At 44.2% G+C, this 12,885-nt stretch overlaps 1 protein-coding gene across 2 annotated transcripts in view; it reads left to right on the plus strand.

Annotated features, from left to right (window-relative positions):
* Positions 1-1,286: 1,286 nt before the first annotated feature.
* The window catches only part of LOC134420118 (exocyst complex component 3-like protein 2), a 42,632-nt gene continuing 31,033 nt past the window's right edge, over positions 1,287-12,885 (plus strand). The window contains exons 1-3 of one of the 2 annotated variants that reach the window (XM_063159894.1): positions 1,287-1,590; positions 1,670-1,814; positions 7,557-7,682. The gene's annotated coding sequence lies outside the window, so the exon portion shown is untranslated. Of the gene's footprint in view, positions 1,591-1,669; positions 1,815-6,567; positions 6,754-7,556; positions 7,683-12,885 lie in introns of those variants that run through there. The other variant, XM_063159895.1, reaches the window with a different exon arrangement.

The raw sequence follows: 12,885 nt of genomic DNA on the forward strand, positions 1-12,885 counted from the left end.
TGAGTCTAAAAATATCCTTGAATATGAATCCAGGTCAAACATGGTGTTGACTAAAAAGTCTAGCATGAATTTATTGACCTAATGTAGACTTCTGCTTTTGAGAATGACCCAGGGAACATGGAAAGGAAAACATTTTTACAAGGATTTTACTGCATTAAGTTGTTTCCAAAATCAGTTTTGAAAAGTCTTGAGACACAGAGTTAGGCCAGTGGAGGCTCAAAGGCATAATGTAGGGTGAATTTCCCCTTGAAACTCAAGGGTGTCATTTGAAGAAAAATCTTAACCAATCTTAGTGCCTGTTTTTGAGCTTTTTACTTGGGATAGTCTTAGGATACAAGCTTTCCTCTAAAGGGCTTCTCATAGAGTTGAAGTGATCTAAAATAAATGCTAATGATAACATGATTTGTGGCTACCACACTCATTTGGGAAACTGTGGCACCCACAACTGAATTACATTATGTGGTAGCTGTGAACATTTTGACACTGTAATTCTTTCAGAACTTGATTTTAGGATTCCAAAATGATTGTGTGCATGAAAGTGAGATCACATGTATAAAGAATTATTTGGCACTTAGTCCAATTTATACTTATTTCACCAGTGTCTCTAGGATGGCTTTTTCTTAAGCCTTATTTGCACAAGTAATTTCAAGTCCTGTAGCATTTTTGCTTCAGTGCCTGATGTAGACATGAGACATCTGAATAAACTGCAACTTGTTCTTGTACAGTTCTCCATGGATTTTGTATCTATGTCTTCTTTGCAATAAAGGACACAAAGTAGGACTTCCTAAAGTTCCTCACAACCACTCCAACCTCTAAAAGATGAGATACTAAAAAAATACTGTGGCTGTTTTCAATGTTGTTTGCTGCATCTCACCCACAGTTAGTTTTTAATCATTCTCATGAATGATTTACTGTTCCCTTTCTATCATGTTACTTTTTCATTGTTGCCTCCAGCAGACAAAAAGCTTTCAAAGGGTTCTTTAGGGCTTAATGTATTGTTTGTCCTAGATATTTGGCATGACTTATTCAGAAATGTGTAATAAATACACAGCTCCTCTCATTTCTGATTGTTTGCACATCTAAAACATATCCTTATACTAGCCCTTGTGAAGAAAATTAACTCTGCCCCAGCTGAAACCAGCAGAGATGTTTGACAGATTAATGCATGACCAGATGATGGATGAGCAGCCTCTTCTAGAAGAAGTTAGGGAGGGTGTGTGGGTGCAGGTGGGATCTCAAAGGTCATGTGTAAATACATGTGAGCTCACTCAAGTCTGTGGGCATGCAGCATGTTATACCAGTGGAAAATGTGCTGGTTTAACTCAGACTTTAGTTCTGAGGCATCATTCCTGGTACTGGCTTTGTGCACTTACCCCTGATTATGGATATAATGCTTCTGTCTTCAAAGACAAATTCTTAGAAAAGGTTACTTTTTGTAATCAGATATCCAGTTCTTTTGATTGGTTGAACCTAATGTGGCTAAAGAAAGCCTTTACTTTCCCTGCTTGTTTGGTTTTTTTTTCCCTGATGCACTGAGACAAGAAGTACTGGTACAAGGGTTTTTGATAGTTTAGTTTGTCTGCTCTGATGGTAAGTCTCTGTGTGGGTCTGTGTGTTCTGAGGGATGTTTACTAGTAGACAGTTGCTAAAACCTCTTTTTATTTTATAGATAATGAACTGTGAATCTCAGTGCCACTGCTGCTCCCACAGAGATCTGCAGTAAACAGCTGAGTCATACAGATGAAGCCTGAAATTTCTTCTCTCACAGCTGTGATGGAGTCCCACTGAGTTCCTTTGCAGAGAGTCCTGAGCCAGTGAGTTCTGCACCCTGAGAACCATTTGGGTGGGCAAGAGGGTGAACAGCTTGTCCCCTGCACCTTGTCCAGCTCTGTGTTAGCTCTGGTGCTCAGGGGGCATGTGCTGGGATGTGTGCAGGCAGATTGCTCACAGCTCACTCACATCCTGGAGCAGCAGGGAATCAGGAAAAGTAGTGGTGGGCTGCCAAGTCTCAGCCTGCTGGCCAGGTTGCTTGAGAGTCAGCACAGACCTGCTATAGAGTGAGCCACTCTGGACTTCTCTTACCCTAGCAGAGGTCTTAAAGGCAGCTCTGTAACTGACTTTGGGTTGTGGCAGATTCACCTGATTTTTACCTGTTTACCTCTTGTGCTGCAAATCAGCAAACAGTGTTGTATTTCCCATTTACTGATTCTAACCTACCTCAGTAAGAGAGAGATCTTTGGGAGACATTATGGGTGTTGGGGAGGTCTGTCAGTCCACATCTGTGGACTCTGCACAGGGCTGTTGCACAAAAGGCTGTGCAATATATTCTTCCAAAGACCTGCTAATGAGAACACACACATGAATCAAAGGAGAATCAGCAGTCATGGGTTTCCCACAGTGGTCTCTTTCATAACTGATAACTGATGACTGCTTCTCAACAAGTATGTAAAAATATCAGATAAAACAAATAGTCATAAGCCTGTACTCAGGACCAGCTAAGCTTCAGCCATTTGCTCCAACCACTTTTGAAAGCTCATGGATTGCTTGCATGGGAGAGCTGTGCCAGAGCTGAGAAAAGCTGTATATGTCTTAACTTGTGTTATGTGCCCTTTATCTTGCCTGTTTCCCACTGGCACCGACTGCATTTAAACCTTTTTAGAGGGCCTGTCATTGTGCTGTCCATGCTGCTAAGGCATGGAGAGACAGTATTCTGTTCTTAAATCCTGCTTTGAAAATCTCTTCATAACATGCCCCTAGAAGAAATTTCTGGTTTGTTTATTTTGATTTGTCCTCTGGCTGTGGCTGGATGCCCAGTCATGGGCCAGAATCAAACTGGCTGAGTACCAACCCAGGGTAATTTGCAGCTCCTTGTAAGTGACTTCAGTTCATTTTGGCCGTGCCTCTGCAGCATTTCCCAGAGCCAGTCATCTGTGCTTCAGCTGATTGGGGTGCAAGCTGAACTCTGACTTGCCTGGCTGAGCCTGCCAAGAAAAGCATTAGCTAAGCAGAAACAGTGTGTGGCTAGGGGCAAAGGTGAGCATGCATTAAGTACCCACATCTTGATACTAAAAGGATGCAGCTACAATCTAAGCAGGGTAAAGGGTGCCCAGCAGACTGACAGCCGCCCGGGGTGACCCAGGAGTGCTGGCCACGGTGCTTGCTGAGAAAGGCCTCTTTGTCTCCCTGCACTAAGCCTGCCCATTCTGAGTGAGATGCAAAACAAATGCAAGAAACCAAACTACATGGCCTTGATGACATTCTTCTGTTTCTCGGCGTTGGTTTGTTGTGCTTAGAAAGGCCTTGAATGTGTGTATCTCATCCTCGGGGAAAACAGAGATGTTTGTGCAGCTGGGTTGAAGTTCCTCTCTCCCTTATATACAGTCTAGGGGATGGAGAATGCTGGGCCACCAGGTGAGAAACAGGATTCATCTGCATTTAGGAAGGAGTGAGGAGCAAAGGTGGGGAGGAGACCTTTAACCATCACCTACCCCTTTATCACCAGCTGTTGTCTGCCAGTATTGGTATTGCTTCCCTCTTCCCATTTAGATTACAGTTTGACCAGTGTGACCTGGATTTTCAGACCTTATTTTAAACAGAGCTAACACAAATCTTGTTTTGGTTGAAGCTCTGCTGTGCCCATGAGTATCTCTCAAAGAGACAGGAGAGTGTTTCTTATCAGTTTTAGAGAGATAGTCTTACCAAAGTTCTTGTACTTCACCTGGATATGTGCAGTTCCTTTTTGTTGTGACAAGGCTTTACCACTTTGATAAAGTACTCCTGCCATAGGCTATAGATAACAAGATAAAATAGACTTCACTTCAAGTTACAACTGGTTTTCTTTTCAGACTGTCTTTCATATCTATTTCTGCTCTCACAAAATGGTCAGACTGTGGACCTTGAAGTTGTAAGACTGAATGTGAGAGATACCAGTTCTGTGCTTCCCTGAGCTTTGACAGCATTCAAAAGTTTAGATGTCCACCTTGACTTCCATAATTACCAAATGCCTGTTTGGCAAAATATTTTTCTTGAATAGCACATGCTATTTCTGTATGAAGCTTGGCACAGTTTGGTGGGGCTGTTTTGCAGGAACAAATATCTTCCTGCTCCTGCAGTGGGTTCAGATCCAGCCAAGAGACATGTTGGGTGAGATAGCAAAGTCCTATAGCAGTCCTGGCTGCTGTTAGTGAAAGGCAATTCTAGCAAAGTAAATGCTTATTTCTTTTAGCTGCACCCTACTTTAGTGTCTGGTAGGGACAATCTCTGAGCCTGTTGGCATGACAGTAGCTTTGGTCACTTTTGGAAATTTGGGACTGTGTGGGCTCAAAACCTCTGCCTTTTCACGAGAAGGCTGAGATAAGCCTCATATCTAAATTTCCTGTGTCTTACACAGGAAAACTCCCATTTCCCATTAACTAAGGAGCTTTAGAAGTTAAACAGCAATCAGACTGTCTTCTTTCTTTGTACTTCTCATGTTTGTTCCCATTTCAGCTCCCTAAGGGGAAAACCAAATGTCATTTGCAGTTCACTGCTGTGTATTACGTTTATTGCTCCTGTCTTGCTCTCTTTCAGAGCATGAACCCAACCAACCAACCAACCAACCAACCAACCAACCAACCAACCAACTTCTTATCAGTTTGACAGGCTGTGACTGTTGTCCTGGTGACCAGAGTAGTTGCACTATCATCATGTACAGAAGGCAGAGCAAGAGATGCCTCAATGTGTGGGAGTAGCTGTGCCTGCACATGACATGCCAGGAAGTCACTGGGATACGAGAAGATAAGATCCGAGTCTTGGGCTGTGTATGTGGAAGATGAAGCAAAAACAAAACGGAGAAGGCTGAGAAGTTAATAGCTGTGAGAGAAGAAATGGGGCTGTGTGTAGGAGTAGCAAATGCTCTGCTCTTCTCAGCATCTGATCTATGTGCCCAGAACTCAGTGCAGTTGTATTTCAGACAGACTTGCCCGCCAGCCTGCTGTCTTTTTCTACCCACTCCATTTCCCCCATTTCTTACTTAGGTTTATGGACATGAGAAAGAATAATGTTAGTAACACTTATGAGTCACGTTTTCCATCCAGGCACACCGTGCTTAACCCATTCATACACATGTCCTTGTATAGAGCTGACTCCAGTTCACTAATTACTCACATGAATCAATCAGACTGATTTTTGCAGTGCCCTGTCACAGATTATCTCCTAGGTGCTGACAGAAAGCCCTGCTTTGAGCAGCATATGATCCAAATGGATGCCAAGGAAAAACAGATGGAAAGAGATGGGTAAGGGAGCACAAAGAAATAGTGAGACATCATTACTCAGCACATGGGCAACGGTGTCAGCACACCAGCTGCCTAATGCTTGGGACAGCTTTTGCAGGCTACATGGTGTGTTCTTGTTTTAATGTTGGCTGGTTCCTGTAAATGTCGTCAGCTTTCAGCCATTGAGGAAAATGTGGGATGGGGTAGCCTAGGTGAAACCTAGATGAAGCAGATGCTGGCTTGTACAGGCTATATGGTATTTAGGGGATAAGAATTTATTCAGGTCTTATCTTTCACCTACAGGTGAAAGGATTGTAGGACACCAGCAGTTTTTGCCCTGAGTGGGGACAGCTTTAACCTGCTGGGGTGAAAATGGGGCTTGAGTTCCATGTGTGGTGCTGTAGCTGTGGTTGCTATGGGGGGGGAGTGTCTGGTTAATCCTCAACCCAGCTAATCTTCCATAGCTAATTGAGAATTGAATAAATTTCATTTACTGTAAAATCTGGGCTTTCTGGACACTCATTACCAAGTATAACTCCACAGTCATCAACTGAGTTCTACACTAGAAGCAAAATCATCCAGAATGAAAGGAAGACATGTCTCATCTTCTGCCTGTCTTGTTTTGCTTGTATATCTATGCCCCCAGCATTGCCCTTTCCTGGCTTTGCTTATCTGTGACCTCCAGAGGCCTTGCAGCAGATAGGATGCTCTGCTAGACCTGCCAAATCTCTGCTCACATCTGTGTATTCCAGACAGGCTGCTTGGGGTGCATTTCAGTGGCACACATTGCAGGCAGGAGCTGATGCAGCAGATCTGTCTCCTCCAAGGCAATGCCCCAGGGCAGTCTCTGTTTCAGGGGTGGTCAGCAGGGAGAAAGAATAGGCCTGTGAACAACATTAGCCAGACCCTGTGCCAGGACTCCTGGTGGGATGTGCCACATTTTCTGGCTGAAGGATCAGAGCTCTGATGACTAACGAGGAGAGGTTTAAATGTACTGTGGGATGGAGGTGCTGTCATGTAAAATTCATGGTGCTGGCAGGCCACTCTTAATAAATAATTACCTTCTCTGAGGAAGACATGTCTTCATTTCATGCTCGTAAAAAACCAGAAAGGAAAAAGGGATATTTAAAGAATGAGTCTGATGTGATTTTGAACTTGCTCTCCCAGCAGTTTTGTACTGGAATGACAAGTGAACATTCCCATGAGGAAAGGTAGAGTGAGGGGAACTTCACTTTGGTGAGAGGAGGAGACAACTCATGTTTTCTGTTTAGCAGGAATAGAGGAGTTGCATTTCTCACCTCTGCAACACCTTCAGCTTCTGGGGTGGTTCTGTGATCTTCAGAGACATCATGCACAGTGCTGGTGGGACACAGAGCAGGCCTGCACCAGCTCTCCTGTTACAGCACAGCTGATAACCCAGCTCCCATTGCACCTTTCCCTCTGCTTTTTGTTGGCCTGTGACTATTGTACTGCACTCATTGGTACTTCTCCTGTTACCAAGGTCAGACTGTTTTCCTTTGGGCTACTCATAACTTTCATGGGTGTTGTGAATACTGAAATTTCTGAGATACTCGTGAAAGTCCTGTGTACCTCGAGCTAGTAAAACATGATTATGTAGCCCTTCCTTTGTAACTTGAGTTCTTCCTCTGAAGGGAAGGCAGATAAATGAAGAAGAAGCTATTGTTTGTTGTTGTTACAAAGGGCTCTTGAGCTAAAGGGGACTCTGGCACCAACCACCAACTGGGTAATTTCAGGAGTGTGACTGAAATGGCTGGAAATCTGGTTTTGCTGCTAATGAGTGCAGTGAATAATTGCTGCTTTCAGTTCTTTTTCAAGGCAAGATAATAAGATAGAGAATGCATGTGTCAGCGACTGATTAAGTGTATGTGGATTAACTGATTCCCTCCAAAATATGGTCACAGAAAATTCAGTGCAACATCACATGTGAGCTATTGCAGGTTATAGGCAGCTGAAGTCATCTGTATGTGAGTATTATATGAGGGATGGGAAAAAAAAATTGGAAAATTTGGGGTGTAAGAAGCTGTCTTCATAATGTTTGTCCCAAACCAGTGATTTCCCTGGGAGCAATATTACAAACATGTGGCATATCAATGTTAGATGATGGGGTAGTGAAGCATGGCTAAGCCTCCAGCCAGCTTGTATCAACTGGGCCATTCTAGCTTTCAGAATATGCCCCATGTTCTTAAAACACCCCTGAGCACCCCTGAGTGTCATTATTCCCCTCTGTTGAGTTCCCACCCATGTGTAACAGGGCCTGTCCTTTCCCTGTTTGTTTGTTTGCAGGAGAACCTGCTGTTGTCTGCCCTGTGTGGAAGACGTAGTTTGTGGAACTGCATCTGCAGGCTGTACCTGATGCTCTGTATCACCATGGTCTTGCTGGAGAAAGAAATGTTTTTTAGGGTTTGGAAGGTGAGTTGGGTCTGCTCCAGTTGTCTTTGCCTGTGTTGATTTTTTGAAGTTCTTGTTTCCTTTTGCAGGTACCTGGATGGTACCAGCTATTACCTGAGGGAGGCAGGATGCTTGGGCAGGGAGCTTCAGGCTTGAGATCAATTTCAAAGGACAGACAAAATAACTTTAATGAATTTTAGTGACTGCAATGTGTTGGTGGATTGCCAAAGAGGCACTTGAGACCCTTTTGTTGTGGGGTAGCAGCTCTTGGGCAAGTGACAGAGGCAGAAAAGGTCAGCAGACACCAGACTCTCCCAGCCAGCTCAACTTCTTCCCTTTTTCTGTGGCAGGAGAAGATCATCCCCATGCTTTATTCCTCTCAGCACACATTCTGATGTTCCTTGTGCAGCTTTCAAACCAAAGAAGCAGAGGTGTTTGCCAGCTGTGCAGAAGCTCTGGGCTGGTGGGGGTGTTCTGGTGAGGTTGGCAAAGAGGATTCTATGTGGCACTTCCCTCCTGCTGAGGTGACTCACCCTAGCAAGCAACAATCTGACCCCATGCCCTCACAGATCATATACATCTGTGTTTTTCATAAGAGTGGAAAGTCAGAAGACCTTTGGGCCTGGAGATGGGTTCCTGACATTCTTTGTTGTGGGTAATTTCTGGGAATTCAGCTGTGGTTCATCAGTTCTGACATATGCATATCAGTGCCTGAGCTACTCATTCTGAATTCCTTCTGCTGCTGAGGAAGAGAATGAGGCAGTGCTGGTGTGCTCCTTGACTGGCCTATTTTAGATATCTGCATTCATTTGAGAGGAAGGACACTGCCTACTCCTGTGTATTTTTCTGCTTATAGAAGCAATCTGGAATATCTACAGAGATGTACACTTCACACTGGTCATGCACTTAGTGGAAGGACTCACCTCCTCACAACTTGAATAGTCTGATGACTTAAGCACTGGGCACAAACTCTGGATTCCCCAGACAGGCCAGATGAAAGCCAGGCAAGTAGAGATCTGGACACAGAAGGTGCTGGCTATAGGGACCCTCTCCCCAGGCATGTTTGTCTGATGGATATCTGTCAGGTTGTGACCACTAACCTGCCAAATGAAAAGCTGGTGCAGGATTTTGGTTTTGATTTGTTTTGTTTGTGCCAAGGAGATAAGAAGAGCTCCCAGAAAATAAACTTGAATACTGGACAGGTTTTCTGTTCACTGAACCGGGCTTTCCTGCTGACTTTTGTCTGATTGCTGAGATCCTCGGTACACCCTTTCAGGGGTTGTGAAGATATGGATTTCCTATTATCCATCAAACTCTGCCTGATTCCCCATCTCCCATAACCCTTGGCATCTTTTCTGCTCCATATCCTCATCCCCTGTTACCTGTGTCACTATCTTGCTTATTCATATTCTCTCTGTGCTCTTGTCTGGTTTCATTTGCTCATTGCTGCCTGTGCTTTGTTTCACTGATGGCCAAGGCATGCAGCCTGCAAGGTCTCTCAGAAGTCTGAATTTGCCTTTTAAAAAGAGGCCCAAGATCTCAGCAACCTACCCAAAGAACAAAAAAAAAAAAAAAACCACCCCAAGCAAGACAGACAGGAAAATATACAGTGGATCTTTCAGTGTGCTCATAAATAAAAGTCAGACAATCACATGCTTTTCTAAAAATAACACCCTTGGCAAGTGTTTTGGTAGGAATAATACTGACCTAGTTTGCAGGTTGCCCACGTGCAAAAAAAAAAAAAAAAAAAAAAAAGTTGGTGAGGAAAACCCATTGCCTGACAGAGTATTTGCATTTGCTGAACCAGATCTGAATTGAGAGGTTGTCAAACAGCTCTTACAGTCTCTGCTTTGGGCCATACTCTCAGGCATATGGTGTAATTCTTGAGGATTTCCCGTGCAGGGCCAGAAGCTGGACTCCTTGGAGGATGATCCTTGCGGGTCTCTTCCAAAATTCCATGATTCTGTGATTCTTGGTGGCCCCTCTGGAGGTTTCAGAGGAGAGGGGATTGGGAAATGCTCATTGGCAGCATGGCCCACAGCAGTCATTTGCCTTCTGTGTGGGCTGGATGTGTAACCTGCACATGTGTGGTACAGTCAGCAAGGGTCCACATACCAGAAATTCTCTTCTGCAGCCTCAGTCTGGGAAGTTCATGTCTGGAGAATGGTCAGGGTATCTCTGTAATCTGTAGACCTGAGTTTGTGTATGTGAGTTTAGATTTCTGTCTTTGTGGCACAGATTGAAACATTTTGGTATTGAAGGAAATGACTCTTGACTGCCTCACAGACTCAGTCTGTGTCCCTGTCCTTGTCCCTGTGGCCAGGACTGCAGCGTAACCCCGGGGCAGGAACTGTACCTTGGGGCATATGAGAGAGTCATCCCTGTCTGCAGCTCTTTCTTATCCCTTCTGAGTGGATATTGTTCAAATCCTGGCCTGGGCCTGGAACTGCTCTCTGTGGGCAGCTCAGCAGCAGTGACAACAGTGACAGCTGGCATCAAGGTAGCCTCCCTCACAGTGATGGACACCCTTGGATTTCCTGGAAATCACCCCAGGAGATCACTGGTCTTTTGAGTATTATTGGTTAATATGCAAGATTACTGGGATGGGCATGTGCAGAGGCCTGATAGGATCTCAGGGAGATGAGGGCAAAGTGGATCAGCAGCAAAGGCTGGATGAGAAGGTCCTTTCCCCAGGGCTGACCCATCATTCTGCCCACCTGAGCCTACCATTATCTTTACTTTATGGAGTGCCACAGGATGTGCTTCCCCTGTGTTGGAGAACTGGCAGAAGGAGAAGTGTCCTGTATGGCTCACCTGCAGGACAGGGCATTGCCTTATTGAGGCCTCCCTGGGTGAAGGTGTGCTGAGTCTGCAGCTGGATCCCAGCACCCCCAGGCAGTGCAGCTCAGCAGCCCTCTCTGGCCCATTTCCTCCTGCCTGGTGGGGTGTGAATCAGCAGCTCCTGATCCAGCACAGCCTTGCTGCTCTGAGCTGCTGGGAAGCTGCAGGTGCCTCGGGAGCAGCACGCCGGTCACCCTGCTGTGTGCTCCTGTCCTGCACAGCCTTGGTACATCACAACCTGTCCATGAGCCTGGCCTGTCATCTGTGCTGCAAGGAAGGCTGCAGTCCTTTCCAGACTCTGAAATGAGAGCAAAGTGTGTCAGGGAGTGTTCTGTGGGGATATTAATAAAGTTTTTAAGGCGAACGGATGCCATTTCTGTCCCTTAAGATCATATCCTCTTCCTTATTTTTCCCATCTCTCTTGATAAGTGATACATGAATTTCTGACTCTGAGCAGCCTTGATGCTGGGAAATGCTCTCATTCAAGCAGAGAATCTAGGTCAGCTGCTCATAAGAATAGATCAAGCCTTCATTGAATGCAGTGGACAGACCTTCAGTTGGATGGGTTTTTCCCTGGCTTGTTTTGTTCACAGTGAGCTCCAGAAGCTGACAGGCATTTTGTGGACAGCAGCTATAGCATCCTGCCAGCAGGCTCCATGCAAGCATTACTGAATCAGTGCATCATAGGGCAAAATTAATAGTATGAGGTATTAATTGTGATTTTAAATTTTTTTAAACTTAAGATAGGGCCCTCAGTAATGAAGATCTGTATCTGTGGTCAAGAGGATCTGATTTGTAAGAACATATATTAGAAACATATATTATAAAAACAAATATTATAAACATATATTATAAAATGAACTTTTTCTTTGATTTCACACCTATAAAAAACTCCTCTTACATATGGCATCTAATTATTTAATTGTATATGCAGATTAGGGAGTCATTTACATGTTGTCATCAATGACAGCAGCTAATAGCACTGGCAGTCATTTCCAGGAACACATGGTAATGCCAAAGGTTTTAAATATTAGTCAGTACCTGCCATTTACATCAATATTTATCCCCATCTCTTCCTTTCAAAAATGTTAGAATAAATTAATAATCACAAGGTGCATCTGCTTCTTCTTGGAACTAGTTGCAGAAGATCTGTTGTATTATATATTTTATATAAAATTGCAGTCCATCTTGGAGTTCCTGATTTTTCTGGCTGTAATGGCTCCTTGAGACTGGGAAGGAAGAGGAAAGAAAATGTTACTATGTCTTTTCTCCATTTTATTTACATTTGCAGAAGGTGGGGGGAGGCAGTTGCAGACATGAAAGACTCAGGTCCCACTAGTATGAAGTGTGATCCATAGACATTTTTATCCAAAAGATATTTAGCAGCTATTTGGCCTTGCTTTTGTGTAGACGAAATTGTTACCAGTGGTAAGGTTAATAGGAACCAGGGATAGGGAGTGCCCTGTTCATCTTCTTGTCCTCATCGACAAAATCAGTGCAGTCATCTTTTTCCTGATGTAAAACAGGGTTTGAGCCTGCCAGCTTATATTTTTGCTACCATTTTACATGTTTTGCCCACATGTGTAAGGTATACTGAGTGGGGCAGCAGCCAAGGAGAACATACACCCATTATTGGGCTTGGAACCTCCACATTAAAACCTTGTGTAGAAAATACCATTTTTGACCCATTTATTCAAACAGACAAGCTCCAAGGCAGCTGCCTGAAAATCCAGTGATTCTGTGCTGTGTCAAGATCAGCTGTGCTAACTTGGTTTGCAGTTTGTGTGATTTTCAGAGGTTATTGACTCCAAGGCATTTGTTGTTGTGTAGTCATGGAGTGTACAAACACCACGCTGCACCGCTCCTTCCTGCTCACTGAACAGATGTGTACAGTTAAGAGGCTGAATTTGAAACAAAAGGAATTTGTCAGTTACTTCAATCCTTTGCTGCAATGTGGCCTTTATGCTCTTTTTTCATTAATTTTCAAGAATGGCTCTTGGCTCTTGACAACCAGTAAATAACACGTGCAGGAGATCCAAGGTCCAAACAGTGCAGATAATGTGCTTGTCCATGATGAGGAAAAAATAGCCATTCCTTTTTTAAAGTGCTCAATAATTTAGAAACATCCTTCCAAGTCTCCTAATTTTAATTCCTCGAGGACCACATCTTCCTCCTTTCAGGGAGAATCTTTCTGTGAGCGATGAAGGCGGCAGAGTGGCTGTGAAGGAGGAGGCAGGGGAGCAGTGCCAGAGCGCTGGCAGTTGGTGCTGTGCAGCTCTCAGGAGCTGGGGAGTGTCTCTGGATCTTTATTTAGCACTGCCTCTACTCTGCTCAGACGTGGGAGGCATTGGAAAGATGAGATACATCCTGATACTGACAGCAG

Source organism: Melospiza melodia, chromosome 6 (genome assembly GCF_035770615.1).
Source record: "Melospiza melodia melodia isolate bMelMel2 chromosome 6, bMelMel2.pri, whole genome shotgun sequence".
In the NCBI taxonomy this organism is placed as follows: Eukaryota; Metazoa; Chordata; class Aves; order Passeriformes; family Passerellidae; genus Melospiza; species Melospiza melodia.